The following is a 25817-nucleotide window of genomic DNA, read 5'->3' as shown; positions in this document are numbered from 1 at the left end:
CCCGTGTGTCTGTATCAAAGTGCATAGGGAGCCTATGCCTTTCCTTCCCTGGAAGGGTTAGTGTCTGAAGAGATCCAACAAGTCACTAATTAAAAATGGAGTACTCTTCCTTCTTTTGCTGACACCTTCTCTTCTCTGCCGTATTTCTCCTTGTGCGTAAATTCACCCAGGCCCCTGTGCACGTGGTGCTCAGCAGATCACAGTAGTCTCTGTACAGGAGGTCCCTTCAAGCAGAGACCCTCCTTGCCTATCCTGTCAAAACTATGTTCATCATGAACAAAGGCTGGGCTTTCCATCAGCCTTCATTCATGATGGACATGGTTGTGTCCATCACAACTGTGATGGGTGTGTGTGGGGGGGGGGCGCTGGAAATGACGAGAGGCAACACACACTGTGTTTTACTACATTTGAGATGCTGTAGAAAGTGCTTCACCTCACTGACTTGCCACAGCCCACCTGCGAAAGAGGCAGGTGCTGCTGTGTTCCCATTTAACAAATGTGGAAGGGGAGGCTTAGAATATCGAGTGCCTGCTATCTGCTACAGAGGGTGTATCTGGATGTTTAATTTTGAACAAAGTGTGCAAGGCTGTGAAGAAGAACCCTTCAGACTGGGGTTGCAGGAGGTGAATCCATAGGAGATGGACCCTCCCCTTAGGTCCAAACTGGGAGAAACAGGCTAGACACAGACCTCTCAGAGTCATCCAGGTGTCGCTTTCAACTCACATAGGTCTCCTACTTGGCCTCTCTGCTATCCTGCTTTTCAGAAAGACTCTGACTGGGAGTCTGTCTCCAGCAGTGAGGAATGAGACCTTGAGCAGCCCTTGCCATCTGGACCTTAGTTTCCCCGTCTGTCACTGCTGGGTATAAATTTCTCTCTTGCAAGCTTTTGAAGTTCCTCATGATGCTCCGTTTGTGCAAAAGCATTGGTAACTTCTTGGCCTCTGTGCACTTTGGGGAGGTTCTCTTCCTTAGATGCCATTATATTTTGAGATGCATAGCTTTCATGTTTAAAAGAGAAGTTTAAGGAAATTCTGGTTAAACACTCTTCTTTGTCTTTGACAAAAGCCCAGAGCATTCAGATCAGATGACGCTTAATCCTAGAGTAACCTCCACCTCCTCCCTTGCAATGGCGATGTCTTACATCTCAGAGGTCAGGCCAATCAGAGCAATGAGCCCGGGATGTATTCAACTGCAGCTTGGTGGTAATTAGTCCTTTTTCTTTTCAGTAGATTCCTCTTAGCTGGTTAGAGACGTGCGTTTGCACAGGTCTCTGCTCTCAGCATTTAATTCAGCTCACCTTCCATGCCCCCGGGCCAGACCTGAGTGCAGCCACTAAGCCTGTCACCCCCACAGATCCTTCTGTACCTTCTCACCCCTGCCAACCAGTCACCAAGTGCTATTCACCCGTCACACGAGCTTCTGACTTACTTCTGCCTCCATTGTCCCCACTCTGTCATTGCTGTGCCTCCTTTGTTAGGTCCCTCATCTGCTTTCAGCTGGCACATTCTCTCAGCATCCTAACTGGCCTGGCAGCCGGACACTTCCTGTGTCTGCTCTCATCCATTGTTTACGGTGCTGGCAGCAAGATTTTTTGTATGTGCAAATGTCCCACCTCTTCAGGGATTCCTTGAAGTGGCAGAAGAAGTCTGGGGAGGCGATCAGTTGGAGCCCATTGCCCCCATTGCCCTGCAGTCATCTCCCCATGCTTTTGCCTCTCCATAGAATACAAACTCATTGAGGGCAGGGATTCTGTGTTATTTATCTTTGTGTGCCCAGCAACCTACACGGTGTCTGCTATAGAGGTTGTATCTGGACCTGTAATTGTGAATGAATGAGGGGTGATGTGTGAAGCCTGTGAAGAGGAACCTATCAGATTGGGATCATAGGAGGCAGACAACAGATGTCACCTCCTCTTAGGTCTGAACCTGGGGAAACAGACTAGAGACAGGCTGTCAGAGCCCAGGAGGCTAAGGGTCTAGGCGAGTGACAGGAATGCTGAGGGAGGTAACATGGCGAAGATCTGTCCGACTTGGCAACGTGATGGACAGACAGATGGGCAGAGAGGCAGCTGGGAGCTTCCCTGAGGACCAACTTGAAGATCTGGGTGTATGGGGGCCCTTTGACCCATATCCCAGTCATGTCTCTCCTCCTATAGCTCTGTGAGCTGGGAACCTCACTTCATCTTTATGAGCCTCAGTTTCCCAATCTGTTAAAAGAGAGTTGACGCACATCAAAGAGTAAAGATGCTTCCTTCTCTGACACTGTGGATTTCTCCAGCGAAGAGAGATCTGGGAGAAAAGCCTTGATGCCTGGCATCAGGCAGATCCACATGTGAATCCCCACTCTGCTCCATGCTGCCCGGGTGAACTTTGGACCAATTGCCTGACGTCTGTGAGTTTCAGTTCTGTGTTCTGTAAAACGGGTGATACCGACTTTACATGGGGTTTGAGGGATTCGAGAGGACTAAATGGGGTGTGTATACAGAAGGCAGCTCCTAGTAGGTGGGTTCTGAAAAATAGCTGCTGCCACCCTCATTGTGCAAATCCAAGCCTCCCTCTTGGCAGCCCCACCCCTACCTCCCACCCTGGGCTCTGTTTTCAGGTTACCTCCAGTCCCCAGTTTCACCCTACTTGTTCACAAGTCTTTGCCTCCTGTCTCTCCCCTGCCTCCCTGAACCGCCCTCACTCTTTCTTCTCCTGAAGAGCCATTTTACATCCTTGGCTTTGTGTGAGCTCTTGACATATGTTAATGTTTGGAAAATCAGCCTGGGACAGAACAGGGAGCCCTTCTAAACATGAGCCTGGAGGCAACAAATAAATTACTTTGCAGCAAGGGTTCTGTCAGTTGCAAGTTAAAACTTAACAAAGAAAACAGTCCCCTTCTGTTGGGAACACCCTGGAAGCTGTGGGCATCCTTGCCTCTGGTCAAGACTCCGCTCGCGCCACAGCCGGGGATGGCGCCATCATCATCAAAGGCCTCTTGCACCATGTGCCTGGCGTTGTGCAAGACTCTTAACACACGTTTTACAGATGAGACATGGTGGCTTGGTGAGGTTAATTAACTTGTCCAAACTCAAGCATAAAGTACATGGTTGAAGCTAGTGTTGAAAGCAGGCATGTTAGATTCCAAGGCCTATGTATTAGCCACCTTCAACAAAATCATTTAGTCGACAATTACAAAAAAAAGCACATGAAATAATGAATACACAAATTTCCAGCAAAGAAATATCAGTGATTACCTTATGTGTCGATTTTGTAAATATACCAATTAAAAGAGATTGGTAGAGTGGATTAAAAGTCATGTCTCAACTACATGTTGTCTATAAGAAACTCAATTCAAATATAACGGTATAGCCAGGCTGAGAGTCAAAGACAGGAAAAAAAATGTATCATTAATCAAAGAAAAGCAGGCGTGGCTATGTTAATATCAGCTACAGGAGACTTCAAAGAAACTTACTAGAGACCTAAAGTATCCTCCATTGAAGGGTTTTAAACAGAAGGATGGGGAGGGGGGTGGGAGGGTACCTGGGTTGCTCAGTTGGATAAGCAGACTCCTGATTTCGGCTCAGGTCATGATCTCATGGTTTGTGAGTTTGAGCCCTGCATTGGGCTGTGTGCTGACACTGTGGAGCCTGCTTCAGATTGTCTCTCCCTCTCTCTGTCCCCCCCTCCTTTCTCTCTCTCTCTCTCAAAAACAAAACAAAATGAAACAAACAAACAAAAAACCCATACACAGAAGAATGGTGTTTGAGGCTCATTCAATACCAGAGTTTGAGAGGACATCAGGGAAACTGTTTGGCTGTGTAATTCCTGGGTTCATCTCTTGAGGCATCTTCAATCTCTGGGCTCTTCAAGCTCTGTTACAATGTGTGATGTCCTGTACTGTGCTTGTTTCTCTGTACATCACCTCCCCTTACTGCCGGTGGGCATCCAGAATGAGGCTGTGTCTGATTCATTTCTTCTTCCCCCAGCAGGTTGCGGGATCGAATGGAGGAGATGGTGTCAGTCTATCAGGCTTCAAGAAGGAGATACGGGATCTGGGCTTTGAAAGCTTTGTAAGGAGAGAGGAAAGTGGGAAAGGGATCCCGGTGACCTCAGTAGCTGACTATGTCCCTGCCTTATGTATGAGCTCACTGGCCTGGACAGCACCTAACCTCAACCCAACAGAAATGTATGGATATTCCTGCCTCCTTCTGTAGGTAGATGGGACCCTTGCCCTCACTTCTCTAGTCAGGGCAATTAATTCCCTCCTTGGATACAATATCTCCCTCAGCTTGTCTACTTGGATTTTGGAATCTCAGACCACCAGTCTGGTCCCCTTCAAGGGCTGTTCCCATCTAGTTTATCCAGCCTCAGAGGCTGGATCCAGAAACTCTGTGCTGGCATCAGAAAGCCTTATTCTTTCCATCAGTAATTTGCTGTGCAACCTTAAACGAGTCTCCTATCTTATCTTTTCTGAGTCTTAGTTGCCAGATTTGTGAAAAAAAGAAAATGGTTTTAAATAAGCCATGGGAAGGTTTTTCAGAGGCAATCCTATGAAGTCTTGCATGTAAAAGAGAAAAATTAAATCTGGAGGAACCCCACGCCTTGCCCTGTAGGCACCCTCCCTGCAACGCCCACACAATTTGATGACTGTCTTTCTGGATGGACTTCTTCACAGCCCTGGCATTCTCCAGCTTTGTTTCTCAGTGCCTTCTGTTTGCAGCATTTCCAGAAAGATAATAGGGTTCTTCTCAGGGATATTTTCCCCCTCTGCTACTATGTCCTTCCCTATGTTGGGCAAGAAACACTGAGAAACTCCAAAGAGTGACTTTCTCCTCTCCCTGTGCCTCCTATTTTTGAATGACGAGTAAACTGTTATCCCTCAGGGTTATGACAGAATGTGCCTTCATCCTCACTGAGATGTGGGGTTGGCATTCATGTGGCACAGACTTGTTCTGGGCCTGACAGTGGTCCTGGCCAGCCTGATGCTTTGTGGCAGTTGGTATCCATGGTTGACTGTGGCTGGAAGACCACACTCAGAGCTATAGCAGGTAGGGCTCTGGGAGCCCACACTGTAGGGAGGGCTCTCTGGCCAGGGGAAGAAGCTCATCTTCACCCAGGGGGCTCCCCTGGTGAGCCTCCACCAGAGGGGTACGTCACTGCTCCTGTCTTTACTTCCAGGGGCCAAAATTCCCCCATCGGAGCAGCTCTGCTGTTACCAGTCACCTCGCCATGGGATCATGAGCCTGGTGAAGGCAGGGACAATGCCTTATCCCTGTTATTGTCCCTTCTTTCCAGCACAGGATCTGGCTCTGAGCAGGAGACCTACAGGGGCTTGGGAGTTGAAAGGCACAGACTCCGTCTGCAGTTTCTTCCCAGCCATAATCAGCAGACGGTACAAGTCCTCTCCAGGTGGTTCCTGACCTGACAGGTGCACACGTGGACGGCCTTCCCCTTTGCAAAGCATTTGCATGTCTGACTGATTATTAACAGGAAGCGGTGGGTCTGGAGCAGATCCAGAAAACAGTCAGACATGACTAAAGAGTCAACAGCTCCTAGGAGGAAAGTTAAAGTAAATATAGTCCCTCAGCCTGGGGCAGAAAAAACAGACCATAATATATGAGGTGTCAAACCTGTGAAGAATCTGTGGGGAAAAGGCCTGTCTCCCTTCTCTCCTTCCCCACCAGCCTTTCTGCCTCCTACCTGCCTGCCTGGAGCCATATTGATCGAGGTCCTATCATGTGCTCAGCGCTGTGTTAGGGGATGGGAAGGATAAAGAGGTTTATAATGCATATTCTATGCCTTCTAGACACTTACAATATGGTAGGAGACAGAAAATGAATAGCTGTAATAAAAAAATCAGGATTAGGTTATAGGAGAGGTCAGGGGAGGAAGCAGAGATCACTTCTGGCTGGGATATTTGAAGAGAGCTACATGAAGGAAGAGGTGAACTTGAACTTGAAGTGGGGGAGGATTTGAATCAAAAAGGGGAAATCATTAAGAATGCAGCCTTTATCCAGGCAGATCTGCTCTGAATGCTGAGCCATAGCCAACTAGCTGTGTGGCCTTCGTGAAATCACTTCACCTCTCTGAACCTTAACTTCTTCCCCCTGTAAAATTGGTTAAAATATTCTCCTGTAATTGTTCTTTCTCCTCTAATTAGCTGGCTATTTTAACACACATACAGTATAATGTCTCCAATTAAAACAAAAGAAAAGCCTCCTCTTGAAACCACATTCCCCTTTCAGCTACCACCCAATTCACTGCCTTTCTTTAGAACAGTCTCCACCTACAATTTGTCTCCTTGTCTCCTTGTCTCTTTGTCCTCTGCTCCCATTCTTCCTTGCACCAACTCCAGCCAGGCTGTTATCCCTGTCATCCCCGTGTAATTGCTTGGGTCGCGGTCACCAGTTGCATACATGATGCCAAACCCAAAGGTCAGTTCTTTGCCCAGATCTTACTTAGCATCGTTGACACAAGTGATCAGTTTTGCCTCCTTCATGTGCCTTCCAGGATGCCACGCTGTTGGTTTCCTCCCCGCTGCCAGGTTATGCCTTCTGAGCCTGCCTTGCTGTCTCCTCATCATTTCCCTGATCTCTTTATAGATGCAGGACCAGCCCAGAGGTCAACTCTGAAACCTCCTGTCTGTCTACTCTCACAATTGGTCCTCTTTGTGATCTCATTTGAAAACCCCCTTGATGTTTTCCCAGCTTCCATCTCTGTCCCCAGTGCTCCCCTGAACTCCAGACTCAGACACTCAGCCGTCTCCTGGCCGTCCCATGCAGGCAGCCTCACAAGCCTCCGACGTCTCCCAAACTGAAGCCCCCACCTCCCCACCTGCTCACATGCCTTCAGAAGTTTCTCTCATCTCAGTTTTGGACAATTCCATCTTATGTGTTAAAGATGAGGGAAGACTTTGCAGTTGTTCTCGACTCTTCTGTCTTTCTCAGCCCACAGGAAATCCACAGCCCGTTTCACAGGCTCTGCATTTGAAATACAGGCAGAGCATGGCCGTTTCGCCTTACCACCCCTGCTCCCGCCCTGGTCTAAGCTACCACCTTTCCTCACGTGGACTGTGGAAGTTTCCTGAATGCCACCCTTCTCCCACAACTGCCTCCCCGGCCACAACCATCCTCCATAACACGTGCTTCCCCCGGCTTCTCAGTGCTCTCGGAGTAAAAAGCCAAAGTCTGATTGAGACCCCACCATCTGCCCCCTCCGCTTCCCCTCCTCCCTCCTTCTGACCTTCTTCCTCATCTCTTTCCCCCACTTGCTCTGTTCTGGCCACGTTGGCTTCTTTGGAGTTCCTCAGCTCCACCGAGCACACCCCACCTCAAGGGGTTTGTACTTGCAGTAGCTGTGACTCCTCCCCCCAGAAATATGCAAGCTCTGGTCCTTCACTTCCCTCGGGTCTCTGCCCGTGTGTGACCTCAGCAAAGAACCTTCTGTGACCACCCTACCCTGTCTCACCCCATCACCGTTCCAGGGTTCCCTAGAGCACTTACAAGCCACTGACACATTGATACGTATTTTATTTGATTTCTATACGTTTATTATTTTTATGTATTTATTTGACTAGTCAGCTGACTATAAACAGATACATATTCTAATTATACATATATGTGTGTACATATATTTTTAATTTTTTAAATGTATTTTATTTTATTTTTTAGTCTGCTGGGGCTGCCATAATAGAATGCCATAGACTGGGTGACTTACATAACAGAAATTTATTTCTTACAGTTCTGGGGGCTGGGGTGTCCAAGGTCAAGGAGGTTTAGTTTCTGTTTCCTTGGCTTGTGGACAGCTGTCTTCTCCCTAAGTCATCACATGGCCTTTTCTCTGTGTGTTCATATGGAGGGAAAGGGAGAGGGAGAGGGAGAGAGAAAGAAAGATCTCCCCTTCTCTTTTTATAAGGCCACTAATATCCCATTAGGGCCACATCCTTATTACCCCATTTAACCTTAACAATCTTCTAAAGGTCCTGTTTCCACATGGGGATATAAGTCATGCTGGGGATTATTAGGCTTTCAATATATGAATTATATATATAATGTATATACTTAATATACATAATTATATATAAATTTGCTGTTATTTATGCACTGTCCCCTCTTAGAAGAGAGTTGTTCTATTTTATTCCCTGCTATTTCATGAGTACTTAGACAAATGTCCCAACATGTTAGGTGTTCTGCATATTACTGATGGTTTTTCTTTTGTTTTATATATGGAAGTGCTGTGTGTAGCGACGCTTACCTACTTACAGTACTTAGTAAATACCTGGACCATGAAATGCTCACTGAATGTCCTAATTATTAGATGGTGAAGAGAGGGAAGAACTTTCTTTTTTTTTTAATTTTTTTTAAATCTTTACTTATTTTGAGAGAGAGAGAGAGAGAGAGAGAGATGGAGTGCGAGTGGGGGAGGAACAGAGAGAGGGAGACACAGAATCCGAAGCAGGCTCCAGGCTCTGAGCTGTCAGCACAGAGCCCGATGCGGGGCTCAAACTTGCAAATTGTGAGATCATGACCTGAGCTGAAGTTGGACGCTTAACCGACTGAGCCACCCAGGCTCCCCAAGAGGGAAGAACTTTCTTATGGGGAAGCACCAGTATAAGCCAATTCACAGAAATCGGGAAATAGGGCTTAGTTATAGGAAAGAGGAAGTTCTGTTGACTTTTGAGCATGCTTTACTAAGTTGTGCTAGGACGCTTGTGAGTGTCACCTACAGGTGTTAGGACCTCGATGGCTTTTGGGAGGCAATTAGTATTTTCAAGCAGGAGAGTGGCTTGGCTAGAGCTGGGTTTAGTCCGATTAATCAAATTTGTTACAGGGGGGAGATTGACGGGGGAAGGGCAGAAAGCTCCAAAGATCATGTCTCACGTGGGTAAATTTGACCAATGGAATCTTCAGCATTTACAGTCTCCTATCTGCTGCAAATCTTTTATATTTTATTTCAAAAATGTGTTTTCACCTAAAAGCAGTCCTTTTTTTGTCCTTTTTCACATGAGCTATGGAATTGCTAATGAACTTATTGAGGGTATAAATTAGAGGATTTCTTGAATTCTCTCCTGATACTCTGTGCTCTTGTGATTATGTCTCAGAATGATCCTTGCCTTGTAAACTACTGAGTATTCTCAGAAGTCCAGTGATTATGCTCTTACTTCTGATTCTTGGAGAGAAGGTTCTATTTGCCCATTGTTGGGGGAAGAATGGATTCTGGCAGAGTTTGGATAGGTCCTTGTTCAAATACTTAGGTCCCAGAAAAATGGAAACCTGCATCTCTTGAGGGTAATTTTGACTTGTGTGGGAACCTGCCCTCTGTACACATGACGGGACCAGCAGCATCTTGGGATGGAGGTGCTGGTGGCTTCCCCGGGCTTGTGAAGGTGGCCTGGGGCACTACTCTCCTCTCTTGTCCTTCCCACTCTACATAGACAGACCCCTCCCCATTCCCCTGAATGTCTCCACTTACCCTGTAACTCCCTCTGAGTCAAGGAAGCCTGACCCTTTCCGGTCACGCTTGGCCACCAACACCTTTAACCCCCTCTAATGATCTCCACCCATCTCTCTGGTTTTCACATTCCATGCACTTACATCAACAGCACTATTCCTGAGTCGGCATTGACCTCCCCGACTAATTTCTTCTTCCGTCTCAGTGTCTTCCAAAACTGTGCTCTGAATCAGAATCACCTGGCATAGACATGCAGCTCCCTCCACCCTGAGCCTGAAAACTTCAAATCCACATTTTTAATCCTGTCGGCAGGATTTCTTGCAGAAATGGCACTTAATTTGGGTTCATTCAGGTACTCTTGCCTGTATTATTTAGGTATTCTTATTTTAATGATATGTATGTATATATATTCTAATTTTATATGTATTCTAGTTATATATTTGTTGGTCATTTTGCAGGGAAAATGTAAAGGGTGAGGGATTAAATCTTTTGAAACATTCTAACACTTGCCATCCTTAGATGAAATCGGGTTTTTGTATTTTTTATACATCTTTATTAGGACAATAAAATCACATTGCAGAAAGCTTGGAAAACCAGGGAGAAAAGTATAATTTCCCCAATTTGATGCAACGACTATTTTCATGTCAGTATGGTCCCCTTGGGCCTCTGCACGGAAGTATTCATAAACATGAACATCATCAGTGTTAGTCTGCACACCATTTGGCGTGATGTACGGTTAGAAGAGGCCAGGGACACAGACGCTGCTCTGGGCCGCCTCCTCTTTGGAGGACATATAGCCCACCGGACTTGGGGAGAGGCACCCTTAAGAGAGACCCAGAGCAGGCTCCCAGAGGAGGAGATGCCGAATCACCCAGGGCCCGGCTCCACCAGGGGCTCCCAGGCTCAGGGAGGGGTCGGCCGAGCCATAAACAGCAGTTACCACATCGTGAAATACCTGTCACTCTGGAGTGCACCAGTCTGGTGGTGCAAAGTGGGACCCTGGAGACAGAAGCACAGCCACGGGCTGACCAGGCCAGAGAAGGGGGATGGGAGGTTAATGGCAGGTGGGCACTCCTAAGCACACCTCGACAGTGCCTCCACGGGGCTGTGTTTCAGGAACAGCCGACAACAGTGCGGGCTGGGTGTGGGTATAGACCCATATGGGGGGCCTTGCTTGCCCCAGACTTGTTCCCAGTGGAGCCAAGGGACTTTACAAAAATAAAATAGTGAACCTCTGATGTGTGTAAGATGTCGTTTGGGGCTGTGTCATTGCTCTGCAGGGAATGATGTAATTTTCCCTTTTTTATTTTATTGTATTTTCACTGGAATTCTGAAATATTTAAAATATACAGAAATTGAAAGAAGCTGAAAAAAAAACCTCCTACACACATATACACAAGACAGATTTAAACAAAGAAATTATTGTGCCACATTTGGTTCGTATTTTCTTTAAAGGAAATAAAACATTACACTGTGAAGTCATCTTTGTAACTCTTATGGATCACATTTCCCTCCCTCTGTCCTTAAAGTATGTATGTGTATGTATGCATATCTATAGGTGTCTATCTGTCTATCTATCTATTATCTATCTATCTATCTATCTATCTATCTATCATCTCTGTTTCTCATCTACCTATCCATCCATCCACCCAACCACCTACCTATCATATGATACATGTTTTTGCAACTTACTTTTTCCCTATCTCTCAGTACTAAGTTTTTGAGATTTATCCATATGGATCATGTGGAATCTGGTTGTTTCATTGGAACTGCTATAGAGTGTATTCCATTGTTTGAAAATACCATTCTCCTTTGAATGGATACTTTTGAGTTGTTGCAGAAAACATCCTTCTGTATATTTCCTTCCACATTTGTGGGAGAACTTTTCTTCCTCATCTTTCAGAGACAGATTACCTGGATCTTTGGAAGTTTGGAGTTTCATTGTGAGTTTCATGACATATTTCCAAATTGCTCTCCCAAGAGTTAGTATGCATTTTCACGTAAATCAGCAACATAACAGACTCCCTTTTCCAACATTGGTATTATTGCACATTGCAGTTTTCTGACAATTTTCTGAGCATGAAGCAATATCTCATTGAGATTTTTATTTACGTCTCTGATTAATAGAGAAGATTATTTCCTTTTCATATGTTAATATGTCTAAGTTTTTCGTATTTTCTGCATCCTAGCCTTTTGTTGCCTATATGTATTGAAAATATTTTCTCCCAGAGAAATCTCTGGTTTATCATTTAATACTGTTTTCAGAGACTTCTCCCTTACAGATATTTGTAAATCTTTCCTTTGGTGGTGGTGTGCATTTATATTTTAAGGAATCCTCCCTGTCCTGGGGCCATAAATATATTCTCCAATATTTTCCTGCAGAAGATTTAAGGTTTTATTTCTACACTTAAATCCCTAACTCAAATGGAGTAAAAACTCCAAGTTTTTTTTTTAACTGTGAAAAGTTCATGAAATTAAATTGTATGGCTTAATTATTATAAAGCAAACACTATGTGGGGCGCCTGGGTGGCTCAGTCGGTTGAGCTTCTGACTTCGGCTCAGGTCATGATCTCATGGCTCATGGGTTTGAGCCCCGCATAGGGCTCTGTGCTGACAGCTCAGAGCCTGGAGCCTGCTTCCGATCCTGTGTCTCCCTCTCTCTCTGCACCTCTCCCACTCACACTCTGTCTCTCTTTCTCGCTCAAAAATAAATAAACATTAACAAAATTTTATAAGGCAAACATGACGTAACCATGGTTTAAGTCAAGAAATAAAACATCAGGGTCAGAGAAACCCTTCATAAGCCCCCTGTTCATTACACCACCTTCACCTTGCCCAAAGTAATCAGCATCCTAACTGTGATAGCAGTCATACTGTTGCTTTTCATTAAAGTTTCACGGTCTAAGTGTGCACGTTAAACTTCGCAGTTTTGCTTGTATTTTCAAAGCTCCATCTCAATGGAATGGTATGGCATGCAACCTTTCATGTGTGGCTTCTCTTCCTCAATAGCCAGGCTGTGAGTCTAGTCCACACGAGGTGTGCTCCAGTTCATGCATTTTCCTGACGGTGTGTCAGGCCGTTGGGTGCGTAAACCACAATGCATTTATCCATTCTGCTCTTGTGGGGCACTTGGATTGTTCCCAGTTTGAGATATGGTGTAAGATGGGGCTCAGCCTCATTTCTTTCCCTGGGGGTGTCCGCTTCTCCCACCACCATTAATTGAAAAGATTGGCCCTTCCCCAGTACCCCCGGGTAGCATCTTTACCATAAACCAAGTGGGTGTATACACACGGGCCCTTTTTCCGGTTTTTTGTTTTGTTACACTGGTCTCTTCTTGCGTCATTACCATACCGCCTGAATTCGTTAAGCTTGCGGTCAGTCTTGAGACCTAGCAGAGCAAGTTCTACCTTGTGTTCTTCTTCAGAGGTGTCTTCCTTCTTTCTGGATCTCTGTATTTCCAGTTTATAATAAACTTATCAAGACACACACACATACACACACATGCATACCTTTTGGGTTTTTGATTGGAAACCATCCGGATTTGGTTTCTTGTGTGTAGTAAATTGGTATCTAATTTTGTTTGATTCTAATTTTATTCTTGCAGGGATGGCCAACGGTCCCAGCCTCATTTGTTGGTCGTCACCCTTTCCTCGTTGGCGTGTCGGTATAGTTACACCACCTTTCTTTTTACCGATGCAGTTGATTCCCATTATACGTGGGTTCTGTATCTGGGAATATGCCCATTCTTCAAAAGTTGTCACCCCCAAATCAGTACGCATGGTGTTTTCATGGTCACACAGAGACATTCACAGAGTGCCGAAGGAGTTGGCTCATCCAACGTGTGTGATCCCAGCTGAGGTCAAACAAGGCAATGCTCAGCTTTCTTTCTGCCCTTCTTATACTATAAACAACTATCCTTTCTGTCTTTGTTGTGCCACATTTTTTGGATTTTTGTGATTTTTGTTAGCGATTTTGCTGTTTGAATGGCCCCCAGGCATAGTTTTGAAGTACTGGCTAGTGTTCTTGGGTTCACAAGGCTGTGATGTGCTTTATGGGGAAAATATGCATGTTAGATGAACTTCCTTCAAGCCTGAAATTTTAGTGCTGGTGGTCATGGGTTCAATGTTAATGAATCAACATACATATTAAATAAGGTATTGTAAGCCAACACACACACACAAAACAAGTTTATAGATTGATCAGTTGATGGAAATGTTGGGACTAGATGCTTGCAGAAACTTGATTCTGCATGTCCCCTGGGACCAGCTTCAGTATTCGCTAATTCAGTGTTCACTGAATTTATCAAACATAAACATAGTTACCAAACATAACTACTGGGAATAATGAGATGTGACAGTATTTGATTGGCATGCCTTTTCCTGTCTCTTTACTTTTAAATTTTTTCAGTGACTCAGAAAAATGTAGAGCTGGATTTTTTCCAACTGAATCTGACAACATCTGCCTTTTTAAATAAGAGTAAATCTGTTCTGAGCGCTGTTATATATTGACTTATTTCCACCATTTAATTTCAAATTTTACATCTACCCTGCTTTTTTGGTTTGGGTTTTTTTTTTTTTTTCTCCCTTTTCCTGGTTCATATTGAACTGCTCAAATTCTGTTTATTTTTACCCTTTGGGATTATAAGTTATATATTCTATTTTATTCCTTTGGTGGATACATTCTCCTTAAATGTTTAATATGTGTGCTTAATCAACAAAGACTAAGGCTGAGCTATATTTTTTTCCTTTCCTTCCCAAATATAAGAATCGCAGCATGGCTTCCCTTTATTTTTTTTTTAATGTTTATTTATTTTTTGAGACAGAGAGAGACAGAGCACGAATGGGGGAGGGTCAGAGAGAGGGAGACACAGAATCTGAAACAGGCTCCAGGCTCTGAGCTGTCAGCACAGAGCCCGACGTGGGGCTCGAACTCATGGACCGCGAGATCATGACCTGAGCCGAAGTCGGCCGCTTAGCCAACTGAGCCACCCAGGTGCCCCATGGCTTCCCTTTAAAATGGTTTAAATTGTATTATAGCTGTGATGTAATATCTTAGTCCCTCAGACTGAATGGTCTTTCTAGCTTTGAATCAGGTCTCAATTGCCAGTTATGAAGATTGGGGAAGAGAGTTGGGTTAGAGGTGGGATTTTATCTGTCCTTCCTGCCTCTCAGGTTGAAAATATAAAGCCTGAGCTAACTACAAAGTCCCCTGCAGTATCCCACTAGGGAGACAGATGAGGCAAGCCTCCCTTTTCACTGCCCAAAATTGAACATGGTGCTGAGAGATCATTGATCCTCTGATGGTTTCCACATCAGCAAATGATCTTATTGTTGAGGGACTTTGAACCGGCAACATTTAAAACAATTATTTAAATGTGGAAAAGAAGAAAAAACTATGGCAGTTAAACCTGGGAGTCACGTTGGCCCTTACCTTCAGACCAATGTTGCTATTTAGAAATAATTGATCATTACTACAGAATGTTGTGGAGTTTTTTTTTCTCTCGCTCACTGTGGAATATTTGTTAAATTGGCTTTTGAGCCCCTGCTAGATACTGCCTAGAGATTTAAGTTGAAGGCTAGCTCCCGTGTCTTTAAGAGTGGCTCATATTAGTTGGATATCTGTTTGTGCCAGGCCTAGGGGTCACTGATTTTACATCTGCTGACTTACTTAAGAGCATGAATGGAGTAGCCCTGTAAGTAAATTCATTGTTTGCACTTTGTAGATTAGGGGACAGAAGCTCAGTAGGGACCAAGGCCAAGAACTAGAAAGACGTTGGTATGCTTTTAAGCCCAGGCGATCAATTCTTGGTCCTGTGCAATTTCTCCTATGGAACAGGAGTCTTATCCCCGAGGGTATCTCAGAATCCTCTGAGGAGCTCGTGAGACGGCATCTTCCTGGACCTCACCTTCCACACATATGTTCAGTGGTTCCATCATGGTACGCAGAAACATGCATGCTTATCAAGCTCCCTGGATGACGTAAGGAAATCGAAGACCCTGTAAAACCCTCCTGAAGAGAGGAGCCCAGAGAGGATCAAAGGTCACTCCAGATAGAAAGTAACCATTAAATAGCTATCCCTGAATATCATACTTAATTCTACCCTCTCTGCCCTGGTCTCCCTGTCTCAGGATTTCATCTCTACCCTGGTCCTCCCGGGATCTCCATGCCTCACTTCTGCCTCTGGACCTCACGCTTACCTGATGTGAGACCCACTCCTGGAGGAGGGTACTGGGCTTGGGCTGGAGGGAAGAGCAGGTCCCGGAGAAGAGTGTTCAGACCCAGGGGGTGAGGGAGCAGGAAGATCAGCCATTGTGAGGTTGGGGACTGAGTCCTTTGTTCTAAGAAGCTGGAACAGGTAGCATTTGTGTGAAACCAGGAATGTTTTGTGCTTCCCTTTCTCCTGAACCAGCAAGAGACCAAGCGCATTGCCCTTGCATTGAACAGAGACAGAATTTGCTCCCCCTAATGCTTTAGGGATAAAGAGACAGAGAAAGGGCAAGAAAATTGCACAGAATACAGAGACAGATGGGCTGGCAGAGAGCAGATGTTTTGCTTTAAGATAACTCCCATCTGACTAAAAACAGCTGGTGCTTCCTGAGCCACCCTGTCCCCTTTCTCCATCAGCCACCTTAGTTCTTCCTCTCTTACTCTTCATTCGCCCCTTCTCGAACCTTCATGGACAGTGTCCGGACGGCCCATTCTGCATTCAGAATGATGTCACCCAGAAGGTGTTGGGTCCTTGCAGATCCAATCTTGATTGCTCTGGAAGATGTTAAGGAGTTGCTCTTGGACACTGATGATTGGGTCTGGAGGCACAGACCCCTGACTCGCTGTCCCACCCTGCTCTGGTTCATGCTCATAATGACCCAAGAATTAATGGAACCCAAGTCTGTCTTCTCTGTGGAAAAGGAGTGGGGAAATGTAGTGAAAACAGGCAGAGGTGTGAGGAAGAAGTAATTCAGACTGAAATCCTGGAGGAGATATAGAAAGCAACCTTTGCCAGGCCCTACTCTGGGTGCTGGGAGACCCAGGGCCGGCTAGTTTTCCAAAGCAGACGGGAATGTTACCATGTCTCCTTTGCTTTAGAACTCACTGTTTTTTAGAGATTTAAAGCCCATTAGGGAATGGCTTAAGAAGTTAATAACCTGTTACCATTCTGGAGAATTACATTTGATGTTGTTTATAGCTATTTGGCTTATGAAAATAAATACATTAAGATACGGAGCCAATTCTTATTCATGCCACTTATTGAAGGCAGATCATCCAATAATAAACAAATATCATTAATCTTAAACCCACGTGGGGAGAATTTCATTTTTTAAGACTAATTGTACTTGTGGGATTGTATTCTTTTTAAACTAGAATCTAAAAAAAAGCAGGCAGCAATACAATAAACTTTGCATCTCTGGTACAGAATTCGATTTGTGTGGGAAAAACAAATTAACTGTGAAATGTAACCAGGAAAAGTAATGTTGATTACAAGGAACACATAATTAGGGCAACTCCAATATGCATGGAGTTTCCTCTTTGTTCCCACTAAGCCGGAGCACTAGTGAATAGGTATTCAGTTTGGTTTTAATTATCACAGTAGTGTCGGTCATAATTTCCATAAATGACTCTTAAGCCACAAGAATGGATACTAGAGTTGGAAGACTTTTTTTTTTTTTTTTTCCTTTTAAGCATTTGAACATTTATTTCCCCAAATATCAGGGCAATCTGTGCAGGGAGGAAAAAGCCACACAAAGATGGTCATTTGTTAATATGCTAATTCCAGATGCTTTGTAAAGCCGGGTCATTTGCTTCATTTTGTTGGCTACAGTTTATTCGTTCACCATTAATTAGGGACACTTCCTTAAGTGTGAGTGTGTTAGGAACTCAGAAATTTAAAAGTCTTTGTCTTTGTATTAAAATGAAGCAAGGGAAATATATATGAAAACTATTTAAAAAAATTTTTTAATGTTTATTTATTCTTAGGAGAGAGAGACAGAGCCTGAGCAGGGCGGGGGCAGAGGGAGAGGGAGACACAGGATTTGAAGCAGGCTCCAGGGTCCAACCTGTCAGCACAGAACTGGACACAGGGCTCGAACTCACAAACTGTGACATCATGACCTGAGCAAAGTCGGACGCTTAACTGACTGAGCCACCCAGGTGCCCCGAAAATGATTTTAAGTAATTAAACTGTCCAGAGATATCTGACAACCTCGTATATTAAGGTCAGTGATGATATATGGTAATAGGAACACACAGAGGAGGGAAAGTAAGCCCTTCCAGGGGTGAAGGCATGGAAAGGGAAACTTTGCATAGGGTTTTGACAGATAAATAGAAGTTCACTAGATGGAGAAGGGAGAAATGGCTTGAGTCAGAAAAGGGTGTAAGGCATTCAGAGGGCAGAATGAAGCTCAGAAGGTTGGAGTGCAAGGTTAGCAGGGGAGTAAGGCTGGAGAGGCAAAATTCTTGTCTGCTCCTTCACCCACCCATCTTGATTACCTCCTCTGTTCCCCATTATCTTTTCTCATCTTAACCAGAACAGAAGCCTCAGCAAGGCTCTCCCTTCTACTCGTCCTTTCTCTCATCTCTCTGCCATGTTGCATCTTTGTTTTAAAAAACTGTATTTATTTTGAGAGAGAGAGAGAGAGAGAGAAAGAGAGAGAGAGAGAGAGAGAGAGATAGGGGCAGAGAGAGAAGGAGAGAGAGAATCCCAAGCAGGCTCTGCACCATCAGTACAGAGCCCTATTCAAGGCTTGAACTCATGACCTGAGCCAAAATCAAGAATCAGAGGCTTTATCTTTACAGACTGAGCCACCCAAGTGCTCCTTAGGGATGCACATTTGAGATGTAAATCGTAGGTCATTCTCTTTTGCCCCTGGGACGAAGTCCAGATCTGCTGGCCTCTGCCAACCCCTCAGACCTCAGGTCCTGTCAATCACCTTCTCTCTCCATAAGCTCCCACCACAGGGTCCTCTTTGTCTGTAAACCTGCCAGCTTTGTTCTCTCCTCTGAGCCTTTGCACATGCTGTTCCCACTGCCTGTCAAACTCACCATTTTCTACAATAAGCATCTCTCCTTTCCTTCTCCCATCCTCCTCCAACCTATTCTCTGAGTCCGTTGTTTCTTTTATTGTAGAGCTTGTATACAGTCTGTAATTAGTTCTTTCATTTAGATGCCTATAGTGTTTTGGACTGTCCTCCTCATTAGAATACCAACCGGGGACCGGAGGATTGCTCTGTGTTGGTCACAGCTCTACACCCAGTGCCTGGCGTTGTGACACGCTCCTCCTGTGTCCTAAAAAAATTACTTCTTGAGCAAAGAGATGAAAGGGCCAGATTCCAGAGGGCCTTGTGTGCCAGGCTATGAGCTCCAGACCTTACCCTGTGAACGGCAGGAAGCCAAGAGAGACATTTAACCAGGCCTGCAACAACCATGGTATGGGTCTGCCTGACACAGAAAATTAAGTTTAAAATATTTTCAGTCATTTTACTCATTCCATGACTTCACTGGCATCCCTCCGTGGTGATGTGATGATGGGAACAAAAAGCGATTTTCATTTCTCGAGTAAAACATAAAACCTATTCCTGCAGGGCCTTGCGCGCTCAGAATGAAAACTAAACCGACTGCTCTGTGCAGACGGACGGGAGAGCTGGTTAGCGGGAGGGGTGGTGGGTCATTGACAGCAGAGGGGCCTTTCGTTTGCAGTTTTAAGGGGACATAAAATGCTGGCTGGCTTTCACAGGACACTGGGCTGAGCTGCAGACAACTGTAAAATCTCCCCGTTGCAATATAAATACGGGATGAAAGTTGATTAACAAATTTTATGTTGTTATCTGAGCCTTCAGTCCATTTGCACTTGAATTAAAAAGACAAGACGCTGAGTTTGGGCTGGACAGGCTCCTTTTCACCAGGCGACACAGGCAGAAAAGAGGTTTAAATTCTTTTTTGACCTGAAGTCTTTATCTGGCCAAGGATTTTCTAGGATGTGGCTCTGTGTGACTTCTGTGGAATGACTACCAGAGTTTAATATGTGGGCCCAGAATATATAGACAACAACAAGAAAGGGCGTCTCCTGAATTTTCTTCTAGGGCCGGGCCATTCTTGTTGCCGTGGGCACTTTGTTAATTAGGTGATTGCAGCAGCACCCCCTGCCCCCCACCCACTGGACAACACACGGCCTTGAGGGCTACTTCTGGTCCATCTCTTCCCAGCCCCCATGACCTCTCAGCAAACTCCCTCAGGACTGCTCTTCCAGTGCAAATGGCGACCTGCCCGGCACCCCCGCCCATGGATGCCTCATTACGCACATAATTCAATTCTTTGATGTAATCCTCAAGGCCTTTGGCAATCTGTCCACACACGCCTACCTGTCTAAGTCATGTTCTTCTTTGTCATCGTCCCACATGGACGTGCCCCACCAGGCTTCCTTTTCCAGGCTCACCTGTCAGTGTCCTTGTCCCACAAGCCATCAGGTGTTTTCTCATCACCTTGCTTTGCTTCTGCTTTTTCTCCAGCCTCCCTCAGCCCCATTCCTGCCATCAATGCTCTACTGTTCTGATTCTCCACATCCTTCAAAGCCCGGTCAAGAGGCATGGGCAGCCTCTAGGAAGCCTCTAGAACTTTCCAGAAGCAACAGGGGAGGCTGCAACATTCCCTAGATTGTCTGGTGGTAAGATGCACCGGGCAGATGCCAGATCAGGAAGAGCCACGTTTGCAGGTGAAGAAAGAGAAATTTCACCCAGAAAGAGGTGTGCTTATCTAAGGACGTATGGTCATGGTTCTAGATGACACCCATGCCCACTCCAGCTTGAGTCCTGCCTTAGGCTTTGAGTATTGTGCCACTGAGAAGTCTCAAGCTGGTTTACCCCATCCATGTATCCACACAGATACATGACCTGTTGGGGTTTAGGCCATACCAGGTTCCCATTCTGAGTCCTGCGTGCACACTTTTGACAACCTGTGCTGAATTTCCTTGCCCGCGTTTCCACACTTTCCCAAATTCATAGCCCTCTGACCATGTGACTCCTACAGAAAAACCCATGAATAGCAGAGAAACCACTCTTGGCTTATGTACCTCCAGTCCAATCTGGGTCTCTTGGCCAGTGAATCTGGCCTCATAACTGTGTCCAATAGCCAACAAAAAGAGGCTGGTCACACCCTTGGCTCGCTGACGGCCAACATCCTCAACTTTCATTTCCATTCCCCCTTTTCCCACTTTGCACCTCATTTTCACGATGTCCCTGCCCCTCTGTCCCTGTGTGTTCTCTAGTCTTGTCTTCTGTCTGTGGTCTGGCATCTATCCTTCACCCTCAAGTCCTGATTTGAGTCTCTGGTTCTAACTTTGGGCTCTTGGCTTTGACCTCCTAGAACCTGGGTTCTCCAGAGTAATTCTCTCTGCTCTGCCTGCCTTGAATACTATCTGTTAATCAGTGACAGGCATAGGCTCTGGGTTTGCTTCAGCTCAGAGAAGGGACTCACTCTCTGTCAGGCTATGACTCCCTATTGCTCACTGAACCAACACAAAACCTATTAGTCTGGCCCTCAGCGCTCTTCACCTCCTGCCCTCCCACTAATCCAGGCCATCCTTGCCCTGTGCCCTTCTGTATCACTTGCAGTTCTTGAGCACACCATGAACTTGACATGTCTTCGCCTTACTGTGGTATTCCAGTGATTTTTAGCAGGCTTCTGTGGAGTAGGAGAATCCTCAAATTCAGATTGCACAACCAGAATTGGGTTCAAAGGCCAGCACTACTACCAGTCTATGTGACCTTGGGCATATCAGTGAATCACACCGAGCCTCAGCAGTGGACTCATTGGAAAATGAGAATAATACCCCCACTTTGTTGTAGCAGGTTCTGGGTGACACCGTGCCTGGTATGTGCCTCCAGCCCCACAGCGTGAGAGCATAAGGCTCCTTCTCTGCCCCATCACAGGCTTGCTGACGGTTAGGAACAGTTGCTTATGGTGCCTCAACCGCAGTGTAGGCGTGATTCCCCCCGAGTGGATGGGCCCAAGGCTTCACTGCTCCTTGAAGTAAGTCACACTCCTCTGCGGCCACATGGTGGCTGCTGATCCGGAGATACATTCTGATGGTCCTGGGGCCCCACTGTATCCATTCCTTTTACGTGTTGTGGTTCCAGCTTCAAAATTTCTCCCAATGCTGCCCGGGGCACTGTCACCTAGCAACCTCCTAAGCTGAGTTGATGCCAGGGCCCTGGAGGAAGGGGGTCAGGGGCCTCTGGGGAGCACACGTGCAGTTTTTCCACATCTTTCTATTGACGGCGCTTCTGGCCAGGAGGCCACGCTGGCCACAGTGGACAGGGACCTCCAGAGACCAAGAGATCTCTAAGGTCCCCTGAAACACTTACACCGTGTGGTTCTTATTAGGGAGTGGCCCGGTCCCGTTCTTCGATCTGCCTGCACCTTGTCGTGATGCTGATGTCAGATTCAGTGTACCCCAGCGGACCCACTTCACAGGGTTCTCAGTGATTGTCATGCCCTGTAAATGTTCCCAGAAAGATATAGAACATATGTGGTTATCCTTTTTTGTGCCTAGCCTATACTAGCTGTTTTGCTTATATTGTAGCATGAATCCCACCTTCTATTAGTGTGAATTCTCCCACAGCAGACTCTGGAACAAGAATTTTGGTGTGAGTTGTGTAGTTGGGGAGTGATCACGGGAAGCGTGAGGCATGAGCGGGGAGGTGAGGCCGGGAAGGATGAAAACCATTTAGGGTGCATTAACAAATCGCTGCTGCTGTGGGCACGTGGGCACTATCCCTGGGGGACTCTGAGAACCCAGGTGCGTATGTCAAAATTGTACTATTGCTGGGGAGAAGCTGGGTGTTTATGCATCACCCTCGTTCCTGGCCGGTGGACAGCCTCTTCTGGGTACGAATTCTCTGGCACGTCATGCCTCCGGACTGGGCCAATCATGCTGCCTTTGCCAGGGAAAACCCTTCTGGGAGAGACACAGAAGGCCACTGGAAGACCAGGAACTACCTTCCAGGGACCTCTGGGGAGGATGGGGATCCCTGACATGCTGGAGTCAGCTTATGCCACTGTCTGAGAGCCCAGTGTCGAGTCTTTAAGAATTTTTGCTAGCTTGTCGTGAAACACAGCCATTATTAAAAATTGCATTTTACAAACCCATAATTAAATAAATTATATGAAAGGCAAAGGTAACAAATACATCTTATCTAATTATTTAACTACGTTTTTCAATTCTCTATGCTCTTGAGGTTATCATATTCATATGGTGAAAATAGAGTACGATGATGTGTACGTACATCAGCCACTCAGGGAATATTCGCACTGTGGAAATTGGTCAATGATCTCAGGACTTTTTTTCCCTCCAAAGAACAGGTGCTCAAGCATTTACCAACATCCCTGGTTGGGTTGCTATTGGTAGGGACACTGACTGTGTCTTCTATGTACTTCATTGTAGCTTATTATATACCTTAGCAGTCAGGGTATGTTTTTAAAGTTTATTTATTTATTTTGGGAGAGACAGAGACAGTGCAAGCAGAGGAGGGGCAGAGAGAGAGAATCCCGAGCAGGCTCTACACTAGAGTCCAATACAGGGCTTGAACTCACGAACTGTGAGATCATGACCCGAGCTGAAACCAAGAGTCAGACGCTCAACCGACTAAGCCACCCACGCGCCCCAGCAGTCAGGTATTAAATTCCCTACAAAATCATTAATAGGTCTGAAGAAACAGACGACAGACTGGGCTTCTGGGGGCCATTCCCAAAGCATCACGGCAGATTTGGGGCCGCAAGGCCACTGCCACCTCTGTCATGGGCAGGAAATGGTCAGCTTGGGGAGCTGCAGAGGGACTCGGGAAGCCACCTTTTGATGGAGGCCCCGCAGCCGCCCCGCTGCCCTGATCCACACCAGCAAAATGCCTGCAGCCTGTCTGTTCTTGATGTGACTTAATTCTGACGCGTGGGACGAACAGGGGAAAAAGAAGCCACATCTGGATCTCCAGCTGTGAGGAAGTCTGGAAAAGATGTTAGACTTCTGGCTTCTGCCTGACAGCAAGAGTTACAGTGCAGGCGGGCGGTGCTCTAGGCAGCTGCATGGTGGCCCTGACCCTCATCGGCCCAAGCCCGGAGTCTGCCATGGGGCCTGCCCTGCAGGGGGAGTTCAGTAGATAGGTAGTAAATAAGTCAGTGACTCTGGAAAAGGAGATTTCGTCTTCTATGGTTGTTCCATATCTTTGTCAGGAAGTAAAAGTCTGAAAGGGGACTGGGGCTCAGGAAGAAATATGTCGCCTGAAAGCTTCTTCCTTCCCTTCTGTCCCCTGTCCTGCCCTCCTGTCCTCCTCTCCTCTCTCTCTCTCCCTCCTCCTCCTCCTTCTCTCTCTCTCTCTCTCTCCCTCTCTTCCTGCCCCCCTCCCTCCCTCTCTCACTTTCCATCACCAGGACACCTGCTGCTTCTGCGGACACAGGGGGACCGTTCAGACCCACAGCCTCTTGTATTCTATGCACTGCCTCTGTTAAACAGTAAACCCCCTTCTTCAGGCAGTCCCTCAATGCTGTAGGAGTATCAGGTCTCGGGGAGTGCCTCATCAAAGCTCAGCTCTGGGAGAAACATGGTCCAGGAAATGGCCTTCCCTTCATGGAGGGCCAGGCTCCTGTGGCTGGGATGCTGCCTTCTCCCGGCTGGGAGGACACGTGTGTTCCAGGCAGGCTGGAAGAGTTCACACACCCTTTTCAAAATATGAAATATATGCCTATTTGCAACATCATTGTGTCCCATTTCCCTAATAGCACCTTAATAGTAGCTTTTAATAACAGAGTTCAGCTGGGGTGGGGTGGGGGGCCCCTGGGTGGTTCAGATGGTTGAGCATCCAGCTTCTGCCCAGGTCATGATCTCTCAGTTTGTGAGTTCGAGCCCCTCATCAGCCTCTCTGTTGTCAGTACAGAGCCCACTTTGGATCCTCTGTCCCCACGTCTCTGTACCTCCCCCGCTTGCATGCGCCCCCTCTTTCTCTCTTTCCCTCTCCAATAAATAAACATCAAAAAGATAACAATGTTCGGTAGAAAGAGACACTGGCACTGTACTGCTGGCCCTGTGAGGTCAGGTGGGGGCCGTGGGCCCTTGGGGAGACCCCCTTACCTCTCTATGCAGGTTGTCCCTCCTCAAAGCAATGTTCTGTAAGTGCTTTGGGTTCTATCCAGAATCCCTTTGATGAGTGCTAAGTACCAACCTTACTGGGTCTGGGAAGAGGCTACCGACTTTGGTGTAGGGTATGGGGTGGCCACAGGAGCCGGGCCATGTTGAGGTAGAGCCCTGGGCTCTCCAGTGCCACTAGGGCTGCTGTGCTGGGGAAGGACTGACCTGCCTCTCTTTCAATGCCAAGCCCACCTCTATGAGTCCTGAACGCCACGCCTGAGGCAGGAACGTGGCTCCACCTTCTCTCCACCTCTGGGCAGCAGAGGCAGGATCTGGACCTTTCAGGCTCTTGTCTTCCTGTCCACACTGGGGCAGTAAGGAAGCGGGAGTGGGGGGATCCTCTACAGGAACAGCCTCATCCTTCTCTCTCCCCTGGCCTGCAGGCATCCCTAAGTTCTTCCACTGGGATTAGGTTCCGTGTCAAACCCAAACCCATTTATAATAAACTTTATTAAAAAAAAAAAAGCCAGACGTGCAAAAACCCAGTAAAAACAAAACAAAATCAGAAGCCAGAATCAGGGTCCTTGAGCAGTAGCTCAGTTCCTGATTACATGTCAGAGCACACCCAGTGCCCCGGTCAGTTCTGTCGGAGCCCCTTTGAAGCCCAGGGACGGCGGTGGTGATGTGAAGGGCAGCACGCAGCCCTCACAGGGTCTTACTTCCGGCAGTTGAGACTGGCGTCACACGGAGGCAAGGCGGAAGAAAGGGACTTCCTGGCCACGTCAATGTGCAGAATGCCTCCAAGCCACACAGGTGTCTGGTTGGGAGAGAAACATTGACGCCAACCCTTGGAACTGATGGAAGATTCTCCCGGCACGGGATTTGGCGAGTACTGCTGATGGGAAGGGACTATCGGGTTGCTTTAGCTGACAGTATTAGAGAATGAAGCCCACCTATTGAGTACCTGTTGAGTGTCCATGATAGGCCTGGAATTATTTTACCTGCTGGGGACACAGTGGTTATCAAAACCGATGGAAATCCCAGTCATGGCAGAGCTCAGAGTCTAGTGGGCCTTAAATAATCAAACCATGGAAGGGGCAGCTGGCTTTGGAGCCCCTCAGAATGAGAGACTTGAGTGCTTGGCAACATTTCTGGGATCCGGCTTCTCTCAGAGCCACTCCCTCCAAACAGCTTCTTCCCGCCTCTGCCACCATCGAGAGGGGGACAAAATAGCCCCCGTCCTATTCCCATCTGAGGATCCCAGGCTGACAGAG

General features: G+C 46.5%; 2 long non-coding RNA genes across 3 annotated transcripts in view; one reads left to right on the top strand and one right to left on the bottom strand.

Annotated features, from left to right (window-relative positions):
* LOC125916400 (uncharacterized) overlaps window positions 1–25817 on the top strand; it is a 544336-nt gene that overhangs the window by 445252 nt on the left and 73267 nt on the right. The gene's annotated exons all lie outside the window — the stretch shown is intronic.
* LOC125916401 (uncharacterized) lies at window positions 3741–7195 on the bottom strand. The gene is made up of 2 exons (XR_007455899.1): window positions 6275–7195; window positions 3741–3957 (listed from the first exon to the last, which is right to left on the bottom strand). It is a non-coding gene; the product is annotated as an uncharacterized LOC125916401 (long non-coding RNA).

The sequence above is a fragment of the Panthera uncia genome (assembly GCF_023721935.1).
Source record: "Panthera uncia isolate 11264 chromosome E2 unlocalized genomic scaffold, Puncia_PCG_1.0 HiC_scaffold_20, whole genome shotgun sequence".
Classification (NCBI taxonomy): domain Eukaryota; kingdom Metazoa; phylum Chordata; class Mammalia; order Carnivora; family Felidae; genus Panthera; species Panthera uncia.
Note: the sequence above shows the minus strand (reverse complement) of the source record. Positions and strands in the feature narration are given on the sequence as shown.